The 13,894-nt window shown below is 41.1% G+C and overlaps 1 protein-coding gene across 41 annotated transcripts in view; it reads left to right on the forward strand.

The window, feature by feature from the left end:
* SORBS1 (sorbin and SH3 domain containing 1) overlaps nt 1-13,894 on the forward strand; it is a 306,573-nt gene that overhangs the window by 97,850 nt on the left and 194,829 nt on the right. For 39 of the 41 annotated variants that reach the window (XM_043988536.1, XM_043988522.1, XM_043988526.1 and 36 more), the window contains exon 3: nt 11,065-11,125. The exons of the other annotated variants lie outside the window; for them this stretch is intronic. The gene's annotated coding sequence lies outside the window, so the exon portion shown is untranslated. The remainder of the gene's footprint in view (nt 1-11,064; nt 11,126-13,894) is intronic. 41 annotated transcript variants of the gene reach the window in all.

The raw sequence follows: 13,894 nt of genomic DNA on the forward strand, positions 1-13,894 counted from the left end.
TCCTGCAAAGAAAGAAAGAAAGAAAGAGAAGGGAAGGGAAGGGAAGGAAAAGGGGAAGGAAAAAGGGAAGGAAAGGGAAGGAAAAGGGGAAGGAAAAAGGGAAGGAAAGGGAAGAAAAGGAAAGGAAAGGAAAGGAAGAAGAAAAAGAAAAAGAAAAAATAAAAGTCAATTGGAGACAGACTGGGAAAAGCCATGAATGCCAGGAAGGAAAAGGTTTCTACATTTTATCTATTAGAAAGTGAGGAGACACCACCAGGATTTGAGAAGGGTAGAGATGTGATCAGACTTGATTTGTAGCAGCAGCCCTGGGGCCTTAATAGTTTCCACATGAGATTCTGTGGTGTGGACTCAGGTATTCCTTATAGCACGTCATCCCCATCAGGCTTCACACATCGCTGGGAGAACTGTAACCACCCCCTAGTGCTGTTCTGAGGGAAAAATACCGAAGGAGTAGAGAGAAACATGGCAGAACAAGAGCAAGCCTGTTGGCATGAGATGCTTCCCTGGGACTGTGGATGGCCATTCTGTTGGGGCAGGCTCCCATTTGCTGCCCAGTGTTCTGATTTAAATGCTCATCTCCACTTAGGTGAGGCTGGTTACTATTGAGCAGAACATTATCGAGTTCTGGAACTGAATGTCCTATAGACATCCTCAACACGACATGTCCAGAACTGAACCCAATCTCTTCCCCTTCCCCACCCAACCCTTCCCTCTTTTGATCTTCCTGTGGAAGCCTGGAGGCTTGGGACCTCAGGTCCTCAATCTCACTCCCCCGCCCCACCATGTCATTTGTCGGATGGAGAGGATACAAAGGAAAATAACCACAATGGTGAAGGGCCTTGGGCCCGTGACATCTGAGGACCATTTGAAGGAACATTGATTAAGTGCTCACTATGTTCCAGGCACTGTGCTAAGTGCTTTGGATACAAAGAAAGGCAAATGACAATCTCTGACCTCAGGGACCTCACAATATGATGGGCATATCTTCAGGGCACATCTTCTATATCTTCAGGGCTGTCTTGCGGAGGAGGGATTCGTTTTATTCTTTTTGGCCCCAACAGGCAAAGTAAGGAGGAATGGGTGGAGGTCACAAAAAGGCTTATTTAGGATTGATGTTAGGAAAAAAACCATCCTAACAATTTGTGCTGTCCCTGAAAGGAATGGACTGCCTTGGGAAGTTATGGTGTCTCTTTGGAGGTCTTTAAGTGGAGGTCAGACAAACAAACAGTTGCCAACATGTTCTAGTGAGGATTCCTCCATGTTCAAATTGGATTAAAGAGACTTCTAATTCTCAGATTCTGTGCTCTGGATTCTAATCCTGATTGCCACCTCTATCTCTACCTCTATGTGGCTTAGAGTCAGTCATTTGACCTCTCTTGGTCCCAGTTCTTTCATGGATAAAATGAGGGGGCTGGACTAGATGACCCCTGAGGTCCTTTTCTTTCATCAGTGAAATTCTGTGATTCTGATGATTCTGTGACCTGCCCCATATCAGCATGGACTACTAGACAGGGGAGGTTGGGAACTGTGTGCTTTTTCTGCTCCTAGAGTTTTGAGGAAGCTGTATAACATGTGAGCTCTATGTGTGAATGTTCATTTCATGGACTGGAATTCTGTATCAGAATACAAGGAGGTAGTAGTCCCCAGAGGAATGCAAGGGGGCAAATCTAGAAGCAAAACACTCCTTTTAAGCGATAGGCAATGAGTTGTTCACAAAGGGCACCAACTCGAATGTTTTACTAATTTAGACTGCCTTTCCCTGCAATCATTCACTATTGTCTTACTTGAAAATCATTAGGAATTGGGCATAGGGTCACTGGCAGTTTTGGAAGTAGTGCTGAGCTTAGTATGGTCCCCATCAAAGTCCCATCACACTCCAAGACTGTGATTTTGTTGTTGTTGTTGTTGTTTGGTGAGGCAATTGGGGTTTAGTGACTTGCCCAAGATCACACAGCTAGTAAGTGTCAAGTATCTGAGGCCGGATTTGAACTCAGGTTCTCCCTACTCCAGGGCCCGTGCTCTATCCATTGCACCAGCTAGCTGCCCCTAGACTGTGATTTTTATGAATGAACTTGATTGGAGAGTGGAGGCTGGGGCTTTTCCACATCGCTGGAAAACAAGACCTTCGGGTTAAGATCACCTAATGAATTCCATCCCTCTGATCAGCAGGATAGAGGAACAGGGCAGAAACTGAGTTTAGGGAAGGAATAAAGGGCTTTGAGGAGCTGGGATAAGGAAACATTTGGGAGGTGTCATTTGAAGGAATGAGGCTGAGGGAAGCTTCCTTCTGATGATTTCCAGATTTATAACCCAGGACAAAACTGGTGACATCTCTGTTTCTCTGCCTGGGGCCATCAGCCTGTGAGTTCCAGGAATGGGTTCCCCCCTGATGTGTGGAGATGAAATTAAGTCACGGTCTGAATCTGGTTTATGGGTTTCTTTATAGAATAAACATCAGTCTACAGTAAAAACTAATTAATTCAGGCTCTGGTTCGTGAATTAGACATGCACACACAGAATCATAGAATATTAGAGTTGGAAAAGACCATTGAGTCATTTAATTCAGTCCTCTCATTATTACTTATGGGGAAACTGAGGCCCCCAAGAAGGGTAGGGACTTACTCAACTGCATGATAGACCAGGGACTGGAAACTGGGTCTCCTCATCTCACTGGCTGGAACATTTTCCATTCTAATGGGCAATTTCAGGTCCTCACCATTTTGGAAAGAGAGATTGACTCAGCAAATAAAGTATAAATAAGATTGCCAGAGGGCTGTTTACTTCAGAAAAGCTGTCTTCTAGCACTTTTCATAACTACTTCAGCAAGTCATTTGCATACAAACAATGAATGTGCTCATTAAAAATTCTTCTGAAGTCTTCATTAATAGCAGATCTGGCATTTTACTGTGGCTCCTTTGGAAGCTGACGGAGTTGCTGAATCTACGTAGGAAAGACTAAGATTGCTTTCCTTTAAGGCTATCAACTCAGATGTTTCACTGAGTTCAAATGCCTCTCCCTGCCATTATTCCCCGTTGTTTTACTTGAAAAATCATTAGAAAATTTTCCCTCTCAGTGCTTCTTTCTTCCAGGTTGCACAATCTGAGTTTTCCATAAGAGCTCCAGCCCAGCCCTTTGTGACCTCTGTTGCTCTCATCATCATCAGCTATCCTGGAGCACCTGCTGTGTGTCAGGGATCTGGGCTTGGCGCTCTGGGGTCATGGGGTGGGGTTGAGCTAGTGTGGAAGAGAGAAGACCTTCCTTCCTCCAGGACTTGTAGGTCAAACCCAGGCTTGAATATATGTGCTGTAGTGCAAGCATAATATGTACAGATGGAAATAGAGATGATTCAACCATTCCTCATTTATTCAACCATTCCTTCATTTATTCAACCATTCTATGGTACAACGTGTGTGCTGAGTGTCAGTCACTAGGCAAGGTGACGGGGACACAAAGACAAAAACAAAATAATCTGTGTCCTCGGGGTTTCTGTATTCTACTAGAGGAGGTATAACATATGCACAGATAAATAAGTGGAAGTTAGAAACAAATTTTGGTATAGTATTGGACTTGGAGTTAGGAGGACCTGAGTTCAAATCCAGCCTCAGGCATGTACCACACCTCTGTGACCCTGGGTAAGTCATTTAACTTTAGCCTGCCTCAGTTTCCTCATCTCTAAAAATGGGGATAATAAAATAGCACCTCCCTCCAAGGTTTGTTAGGATCAAATGAGAGACAATTTTAAAAATTCATAAACTTTAAATCATAAACTTTAAAGCACTATTTAAAGGCCAGTTACTGTTGTTGTCATCTTCATTATTATCATGATCATTGTTTTTGTTTGTTTGTTTTTTCGAGACAATGAGGGTTAAATGACTTGCCCAGGGTCACACAGCTATTAAGTGTCAAGTGTCTGAGGTCAGATTTGAACTCAGGTACTCCTGAATCCAGGGCCGGTGCTTTATCCACTGCGCCACCTAGCTGCCCCATCATTATCATTGTTAATAATTTTGGGGTAGCAGTGACAATGGAGGGGGAGTGGGAGAGCATTAATAACCATGCATATGGACAGGGAAGTGACTTTACCTAATTTCTTACATTTTTAAACCAACGTACAATTTACAAAGTACTTTCACATTCACTGTCTCCGTTGATCCTCACAAACTCCCTGTGATATAAGGCAGGGCAGGTGGTAAAAACTAAGGTTCATGGGAATGAAGTGATTTGCTGAGGGTCAGATGCTAATTCAGTCTGACAATATTTGTGGATTTGAACCCCAGACTCCTAACACCAAATCCAGTATTCTTCCTACTACTGGCTCTTGGCTTAGCTCTCTTTTAACTGTTACCACACTGTCACATGTAAACCTGATTGGAGGAATATGAATGTGCCTGTATTCCATTTTGCTTCCAACTGTCACCGTCCCTAGACGGCTGTGATGATATCCTGGAGTATGCCTCACAGCAGTGTGGTGTGATAGAATGAGCAACTGCACAGGGAATTGGGAGACCTGGGTCCAGGGTCCAGCTCTGTGGCTTACTAGCTGTAGAAAAGTCATTTTTGCCTTAGTCAAACTCATTTTCCAATGAAGATAATGATCACAGGATTATAGATTTAAATCTGGAAGAGATTTTTGAGATCATGTAGCCCAATGCTCTTTACAATGAAGAACCTGGAGCCCAGAGACAGGAAGTGATTTGCCCAAGGTCATTATTTGGTGGGAAAGTGGTATTTGAACCTAGTCCTCTAACTCCAAATCTATGTCTCTATGATCCTTTCTAGTTCTAACATTCTGTGGGGAATTTTTTTTGGGGGGGGGTTGTTTTTTGTTTTTTTGTTTTTGTTTATATTTTGTCAGGCAATGAGGGTTAAGTGACTTGCCCAGGGTCACACAGCTAGTGTCAAGGGTCTGAGGCCAGATTTGAACTCAGGTCCTCCTGTATCCAGGGCCACTGCTTTATCCCATGTGCCACCTAGCTGCCCCTTTAATTGCTATTCTCAAGGAAAGGGGCAAGATACTGGAGTCATCTAAGGTCACAGTGGTTGTTCCAAATGCCCACTTTTTAAAAAATTCCAATACTTTCTTGGTGATGGAATACCACGATTTCCAAAGACTCAAAATTGCTGGTGACTCAAAGATCACCTTACTGCATGTAGGCATTGTGTAGGCTGCAGAATATCACAGAATATTACCAATGATGATGTGCCATAAAAGACCTTATCCAGGAACAGTTTGCTATAACTGAAAAGAAAGTTGAACAGTCTGTTAGGTGATGAGCAGAATGGACAACAAATGAACAGCTGAAATGCCATAGTGATTATTAAAACATCCAGAAGAAGTCCTCCAGTGTGTTAGGTAGATAGGCCATGAAGGATTTATGGGAAGATTATGGAGAAGACTCACAGAGGATGAGAGGGCTGATACTCTTGGAGCATGTGCACACACCGGTGAGCTCTCAGATCCACTGAAATATTAAAGCTTTTATTCCCACTTGGGTAATTTCATTTCTGGAGTAGCATTGTGAAGGGAATGTAGTGATATCTTGTTAACACTTGCATGTGCCAATCAAGTGCTGCTTATTAATGTGTCTCTAGATAAAATGTCTTTACTCTCAGCCATTTTTAAAGGTGGTGAAGATGTAAGGGGTTAAATATAAATTATGTCACATGAGCCTCAAAAGGTGTGTTGGGATTCAGCCCCCATTTGCGCTTTGGAATTCAATTCCTTCCTGTTGCCAAAAGAAAGTAGGGCTGACTTGTTAGATCAGAATATATTCCTGTCTTCAAATCCTGGCAACAGGACGTTCTGTCCTCCAGATTTCATAGTTTGAGTTGGGTGTTGCAGGAAACTTGGCACCAGGGCTTTCTTTTCAAAATAATAAACAGAGATGTCGCCTTGGGTTTCATCTGATGAGGCTTAGATGCTCCTGCACCACGAAGGCTGATTCATAGGCAAGTGAGAGCTAATAATAGCAAGTTTAAAAAAATTATTCCCCTGTTTAAATTTGTCAAGGCAAGATTCCTGTCATGTTTTGCAGGACATGAGGGAATGTGTTCCTTTGATGGCACTGTAATGACATACTAATTTCTATTTCGGGCTTGGCATGGTTAGGCTGAGCTGTGTCACCTATTGCCTAATTTATTCAATGAAATTCAGAGTGTTATAGTGTGTAGAGCTCTGGACTAGGGATCAGGAAGACCCAGAGGTTAAATCTTGCATCTGGTACTAATTAGCCGAATGATGAGGAAGTCTCTGTTTTCCTATGCTCATCTGTAAAAATAAGCATAATAATAATGGCCTCAGTTTCTTCATCTGTAAAAATGGGCATAATGATAATGGGGTCGGTTTCCTCATCTATAGAAATGGGCATCATCGTCATAATATTGGTATCTACCTAACAGGATTATCCTGATGTTCAAATTAGATCATAATGTAAGCAAAGCATTTGTAAACCTTAAAGTGTTACGCAGGGCATCCCCAAAGCCTCAGTTTTAAGCTGCACTGAGCCTTAAGGGACACTTTTGTATAAATAGAAGTTATTTTCATTGTGTTCATGCTATAGCTTGACTGTGTGATATAGTTGACAAGCACTGGGCTTGGAGCTTAGAGATCTAGGCTCACGTTTTGACTCTGCTACTAAGTAGGTAAATATCTTTAGACAGGTCACTCACCCTCTCACCTTAAGTTTGCTCATTGGTAAAACTGGCCTCATAATAGCTCACATTTCTTTTAAATTTTTTAAATGAACAAATCTGTTTCTCTCCCTTCTGTTTCCCCCACTTAAATCAGGAAAAAAAGAGAAAAAAGAACAAAACTCTTGTAATAAATATGTATAGTCAAGCAAACTCATTTTCCAATGAAGATAATGATCACAGGATTATAGATTTAAATCTGGAAGAGATTTTTGAGATCATATAGCCCAATGCTCTTACTTTACAATGAAGAACCTGGAGCCCAGAGACAGGAAGTGATTTGCCCAAGGTCATTATTTGGTGGGAAAGTGGTATTTGAACCTAGTCCTCTAACTCCAAATCTATGTCTCTATGATCCTTTCTAGTTCTAACATTCGGGGTGGGGGGTGGGGGGGTTGTTTTTTGTTTTTTTGGTTTTGTTTATATTTTGCCAGGCAATGAAGATAAAGTGACTTGCCCAGGGTGACACAGCTAGTGTCAAGGGTCTGAGGCCAGATTTGAACTCAGGTCCTCCTGTATCCAGGGCTGCTGCTTTATCCCATGTGCCACCTAGCTGCCCCTTTTAATTGCTATTCTCAAGGAAAGGGGCAAGATACTGGAGTCATCTAAGGTCACAGTGGTTGTTCCAAATGCCCACTTTTTAAAAAATTCCAATTCACCATCAGTCCATCAGTCCAACAATCAAACAATCAATCATCATCATCACTACCATCTTACATTACTCTTGTCTCTACTTCAAAATTTTTTCAGTTACTATTGTTAACTGTTTCCCTCCATCCTATTCCCTTCCCATGATATTTATTCTATTTTCTATCTTCTATTTCCCTATCCTCCTCAAAAGTGTTTTGCTTCTGACTGTTCTCTCCCCCAATCTGCCCTCCCTTCTTTTGCCCCTCCCTTCTTATCTCCTTTCCCCTCCTTTCCCGTGAGGTTCGATTACACCACCCAATTAAGTGTGTATGTTAGTCCCTCCTTGAGCCAACTCTGATGAGAGTAAGATCTTTGAGCCAATTCTGGTGAGTGTAAGGCTTATTCACTTCCCCACTTCTCCCCCATCTCTACCCCAACTCCATAAGCCCTTTCCTGCTTCTTTCAAGTGAGATTTCACCCCATTCTACCTCTTCCCTTCTCCCTCCCCCAGTGCAATGCTCTCCCCCCTCAATTTTACTCTAAAGATGTCATCATGGGGCAGCTAGGTGACATAGCAGACGAAGTACCCACCCTGGACCCAGGAGAACCTGAGCCCAAATCCGACACAAGACACTCACCAACTCCATGACCCCAGGCATTCCCCCCAACCCTAACCACCCCACAAAAAAACCAAAGATCAACAAAAAATAAATGCTTTACAGATAACATCCCTTCATAATCAATTCCTACCTGTACTCTCTGTCTAAATTTATTTGTGTCATCTGCCCTAATACTGAGAAAGTTCTTATGAGGTAGACATCTCATTTTCCCATATAGGAATGTAAACAGTTTAACCTTTTAAGATCCCTCATAATTTCTTTATCCTGTATACCTATTTATGCTTCTTTAGGGTCTTGCATTTGAAGGTAAAATTTTCTATTCAGTTCAGGTGTTTTCATCACGAATACCTGAAAGTCTTCTTTTTCATTGAAGTCCCATTTTTTCCCTGAAAGATTATACTCGGTTTTTCTAGGTAGGTGATTCTTGGTTGTAATTCCAATTCCTTTGCCCTCTGGAATATCATATTCCATGCTCTCCAGTCCTTTAATGTAGATTAGCTAACACTCCCCAATTTAAAATTGGTCCCCACAAAGGTGATAGATCTTGTGCTATCCTGACTGTGGCTTCACAGTACTTGAATTGTTTCTTTCTGGCTGCTTGCAATATTTTCTCTTTGATCTGGGAGCTCTAGAATTTAGATATAATATTCCTGGAAGTTTTCATTTTGGGATCTCTTTCAGGAGAAGATCAGTGGATTCTTTCAATTTCTATTTTATCTTCTGTTTCTAGAATACCTGGGGAATTTTTCCTGACAATCTCCTGAAAGATGATGTCTAACTCATTTTTTGGTCATGGTTTTCAGGTAGTCCAATAATTTTCAAATTATGTCTCCTGGATCTATTTTCCAAGTCATCTATTTTTCCAAGAAGATATTTCACATTGCCCTCTATTTTTTTATTCATTTGGATTTGCTTTATTGTATCTTGGTTTCTCATACAGTCACTAGCTTCTATTTATTCAGTCCTAGTTCTTAAGCAATTATTTTCTTCAGAGAGCTTTTCCATTTGGCTTTTCAAACTGTTGACTTTTTTCTCATGACATTCCTACATCACTTTCATTTTTTCCTCTACCTCTCCTACTTTCTCTTCAGAGTCCTTTTCGAGCACCTCTATGGCCTGAGACCAATTCACATTTTTGGGGGAAGCTTTGGATGTAGGAACCCTGACATTACTATACTCTTCTGAGGGTGCAGCTCAATCTTCCTTGTCAATAAAGAAACTTTCTATGGTCCGCATCTTTCTGTCTGCTCATCTTGCCCGCCTATTTCTTGACTTTTAACTCCTTCTTAAAGTGGGGCACTGCCTCCAGGCTACACTGTCCCAAGTTTCAGGGGGTCCAAGGTGGTACAGTTTAAGGAGGGGCAGGTTCTTCACTCACCTGGCCTGTGCTCAGGTCTGTAAATAACCCCAAGTCTACTTGCTATCCAACCAAGAAACAGAAGTTTCACTGGGTTAATAGCTCCAGCAAGCCAGTGCCCTTCCCCCACCTGGGCTGCTGCCACTCAAGATTTCTTCCTGGTTCCCTGCTGGGGTAAAACAACTGAATTCTGCCTCAGATCCAGCAGAGACCCCTGTATTCTCCCCTCAACCAACCACTCAGCCCTCTCACCAGATTGTGAGCTTAGTTCCAGAAGTTGTTGGCACTGCAGCTGATTTGGAGGCTCTGGGGGTAAATTTCTCTGGCACAGCCTGCCTAGGACTGGATCTGTGTTGGCGTGACTGTGGGGTTAGGCTCCACTCCCACCCTGGTACAGAAGATCCCTCCTGCTGAACGTTTAAGCCATCTTTGACTGGAAAATGATCTCAGCCCATATTTTTGTGGGTTCTGCTGTTCCAGGAATTGTCTTATGGCATTATTTGGAGTTTTTTTGAGTGATTGTATCAGGAACTCAGAATTTACTGCCTTTCCTCTGCCATCTTGGCACTGCCCATCTCAGCCATTTCCTAATTGATAGGTACCCCCTTCATGTCCAGTTTTAGTTTAGTTTTTTTCCTCTACAAAAAGAGCTGCTTTAAAAATAAATATAAATAAAAAGTTTTGGTACAGATTTCAGTTCTAAAATGCAGTAAGACTTCAGTGACAAACTATATATATATTTTTTATGGGTTCCTCTTCTCCTTTGATCTTTTTGCTAGGGTATCACATTTTTGCAGTACCATTTTAAAAATCAAATTTTCTCTTTTCACTTAACAAGCATTTATTTGCTCTTCCATCCCCCTCCCCTTATTGTAAAAGAAAAAGAAACCCTTAGCAACAAGTATTCATAGTCAAGCTAAACAAATTCCCACATCAGCTATGTCCCAAAAATGTTGATCTTATTCTGAATATTGAATCTTTATTGTCCTCTTTCTTGTCCAGAGGTGGGTAATAGTCTTCATCCTCAGTATGTTGGCAATGCCCACAGACCTTTAAGTTTTATAATATACTTCTTTTACAACAATCCTGTGAACTTGGATAATGAAAAGTGTTATTATTCCCATTTTGCAGATGAGGAAACTGAGGTTCAGATACTGTTAAGTGACTTGCCAAGGTCACATAGTAAGTTCAAGAGCTAGAATATAAACCCAAGTCTGATGACTCCAATTCTACCATTTTTTTTTTGTGAGGCAATTGGGGTTAAGTGACTTGCCCAGGGTCACACAGCTAGTAAGTGTTAAGTGTCTGAGGCCGGATTTGAACTCAGGTACTCCTGAATCCAGGGCTGGTGCTTTATCCACTGTGCCACCTAGCTGCCCCCAATTCTACCATATTTTTTGGGGGTAGGGGCAAAGGCAGTTAAGTGACTTGCCCAGGGTCACACAGCTAGTGTCAACTGCCTGAGGTCGGATTTGAACTCAGGTCCTCCTGAATCCAGGGCCAGTGCTTTATCCAGTGGGCCACTTAGCTGCCCCTCTACCATAATTTTTAAGAAATTATATTATGTTTCCTCTCATGATCTAACATAACAATAGGAAGTTTCCTAATGTAAGTAGTAAATGGCTCCCTAACTTACAAGCGTGGTTGTGAGAATAGAATGAGATTAAATGTACATCAAGCACTTGGCAGCCCCCAAAACCTAGATAATTTGAGTTCTTTATATAATTTTTTTTCTTCCTTTTTTTTTTGTCGTTTGTTCTCTTATAGGGAACTGAAACCCATCCTCCTATAGCCTCCAGAGTCTTCTGTTGCAGATACTTTCCCCAAGGTATGGTGGCTGTCATTTATAGATTCTATACTACCTTCTGTCCACCAGGCTTCTGTGTTTGTGGTTTTCTTTTCTTTTTTTCTGAATTGAAGAAAGATGAATGGCAAAACTTTTCTTAAAATGTAATGATTCCAAAGTATCTCAGTGTGTAAATCTTAGTATGCCTTTTTTTTTCTAATTTTTTTAGTAGTTTGGCTAGTATTTCTAGACATAATTTTATGGGGGTCGTTCTTTGTGATTTAGTAAGAGCTCCCAAACTACTTGCTATAGTAGATACTGTGCATAGTCAGAGAATTGTTCTTTCCCTATTGATTCCAGTATGTGACATGGAATATAAAGAAAACCAATTGCTTCTAGAATGAGGATCCCAAACATTTTGCCTTTTACAATACTAATGGAATCCTCGAGAGGCAGGATGATGTAGTGGCTAGAGAGTAACCTTGGTTTGCAAGTTGTTCTTCATTCTCCAAGAGGACCAAAATGACATCGCTATGTTGGGGTCAAGATATGGTGTGTCTGACCATGGCTGATCAGACCAATGTGAGCTCTGGAAGGCTCTACCACAGGTGGGGCATAAATAGTCCTGGGTTCAAGTCTACAAAAGTAGAGATTGAACTCAGATAAGTCACTTAACCTATGTTCCTCAGGCTGTTCTTTAAGACTGTATGTCACTAGCATATATCATTTGAGCGTATTTCCACATGAGGAGTGCCCTATGCCAATGAGATCACAGGTCTAGGGCAATAATAACAAGGGAATCTGTACACAAGGGTAGAATGTGGAGAGTCACCTTTGGCTGGGGCAGATTGATAAAAGTTGTGATGTTTATAGGATTGGGTTTGCAGATTTGCAGTTTACTGATACTGGCACCAAGTGTCAGTAGGTTCCATAATTACTTCAGTGCTTAAGTCATCAGCACAGTTAACTATGTTTTTTTTCTCCTTTAAAAATACATTTTACTTAAAAGGTTGAACTTAAATAATAAATAACAAAATAGACAACTTGTAAGTGCCAGCTTTTAGAACAGGTGTATGCATAGGTAAGGCAGCTATGTGGCACATTACATAGAGCGCGAGTCCTGAAGTCAGGAAGACATGAGTTCAGATCCAGCCTCAGACACTTACTGGTTGTGTAACCCTGTTTGCCTCTGTTTCCTCATCTCCAAAATGAGCTGGAGAAGGAAATAGCAAATCACTCTAGTATCTTTACCGAGAAAACCTCAAATGGGGACATGACTGAAACAATTGAACAACAACAAAATATGCATAGGTGCATTAGTACCTTTCTCATTAAATATTTTCAACCATAGCATGATTTGCCTTTGGCTTTATCTGTAGACTTTTATTAATGTTACTTATAATTTACCCTAAATTGGGGCAGCTAGATGGCGCAGTGGATAAAGCACCTGCCCTGGATTCAGGAGGACCTGAGTTCAAATCCGGCCTCAGACACTTGACACTTACTAGCTGTTTGACCCTGGGCAAGTCACTTAATCCCCACTTCCCCACCAAAAAAAAAATTACCCTAAATTAAATGTCAGAACCAAATCCTTTCTGGTGCTGGTAGATGATTCGTGGAGTTCAGGCTAACTTGGTATCAAAGACTCTTCTCAGTACCTTTTCTTCAACTTTTTGGTTGCTCATTGTTAAGTTGCTTCTCACACTGGCTGGATACGTATTCATTGGTTTATGGACTGATTCTGTAATTTCTTCCTGCTGAAGTAATTTCCTATAGTTTGACTTTTCTGAAGTCTTTTGTTTCACATAGTAAAAAAAAAAACAAAGAAAGCTACTTGTAACACCTATCATGAGTGAGGGTTCTAGGATGTGGAGCTCAAGATACCTTAGCAATCATCCAGGCTGACCCTTCTTATTTTTCATATAAAAAAATTGAAGCCAGAAGAATTAAAATGACTTGCCCAATAGTAAACATCAGAGGCAGTGTTTAAAGTCATTCCACTGAGTCCAAGTATCATTTCTATGGCACTATGCTGCCCCATTCTATTTGAAACCCCAACCCCCAAATTCTCATGACTGATTTTCTTAATGAGAGTTATCTTTCTACTTTTCTTTTTTGAAGATAGTTAAATATCCTTCTCTTCAAACAGTTATTTCCAACTATGATGGCATAGTTGAAATTCTACTGTAATAGAAATTGGATGTCCTTGGTCCTACTCCTAGCTCTGCCACTATTTACTAACTATATGAGCTTAGCCAAGTTGTTTAACTTCAAAGCCACAGTTTCATCAGCTGTAAAAGAAGGGTGCTAGACTAATGATAACAGCTACATAAGCGTAAATAAGTCATTTATCCTTAGTTTCTTCATCTATGATTTGTATGAATCTATGGAGATATTAGTGCCATCTTTTTGAGCTAAGAAGTTTAGCACTGGCCATGCCTCCCCATTCTGCTTGATGAACTGCAACTGCTATTGTAGGTAACTGTAAATACCTCCATCTGCTAAACTATATCCTTATTCCTCAGCAGTTTATTTTATTATGAATCTTAAACAGGTAGTTGCACCCAGTCTCAGGTTCTGCAAAAAGGTAGGTTTAATCAGTGATCAGAAGAAACTTTGATGGCCAAAATAATTTTCATTCCTTGATCCTAATCATGGATAAAAAGACACAGCCAGGGCCCCACCTTGGGGGTCTTTTCCCCTGATATCCCATTGAAATCTTGAATCATGTTCAATAAAAATCAAGAGCTTGAGCTCCTGACAAATTGCTTTTAATCTGAACTCTTTCCAAATGGGTTGCAGTAATAGATA

Source organism: Dromiciops gliroides, chromosome 2 (genome assembly GCF_019393635.1).
Source record: "Dromiciops gliroides isolate mDroGli1 chromosome 2, mDroGli1.pri, whole genome shotgun sequence".
Taxonomy (NCBI): domain Eukaryota; kingdom Metazoa; phylum Chordata; class Mammalia; order Microbiotheria; family Microbiotheriidae; genus Dromiciops; species Dromiciops gliroides.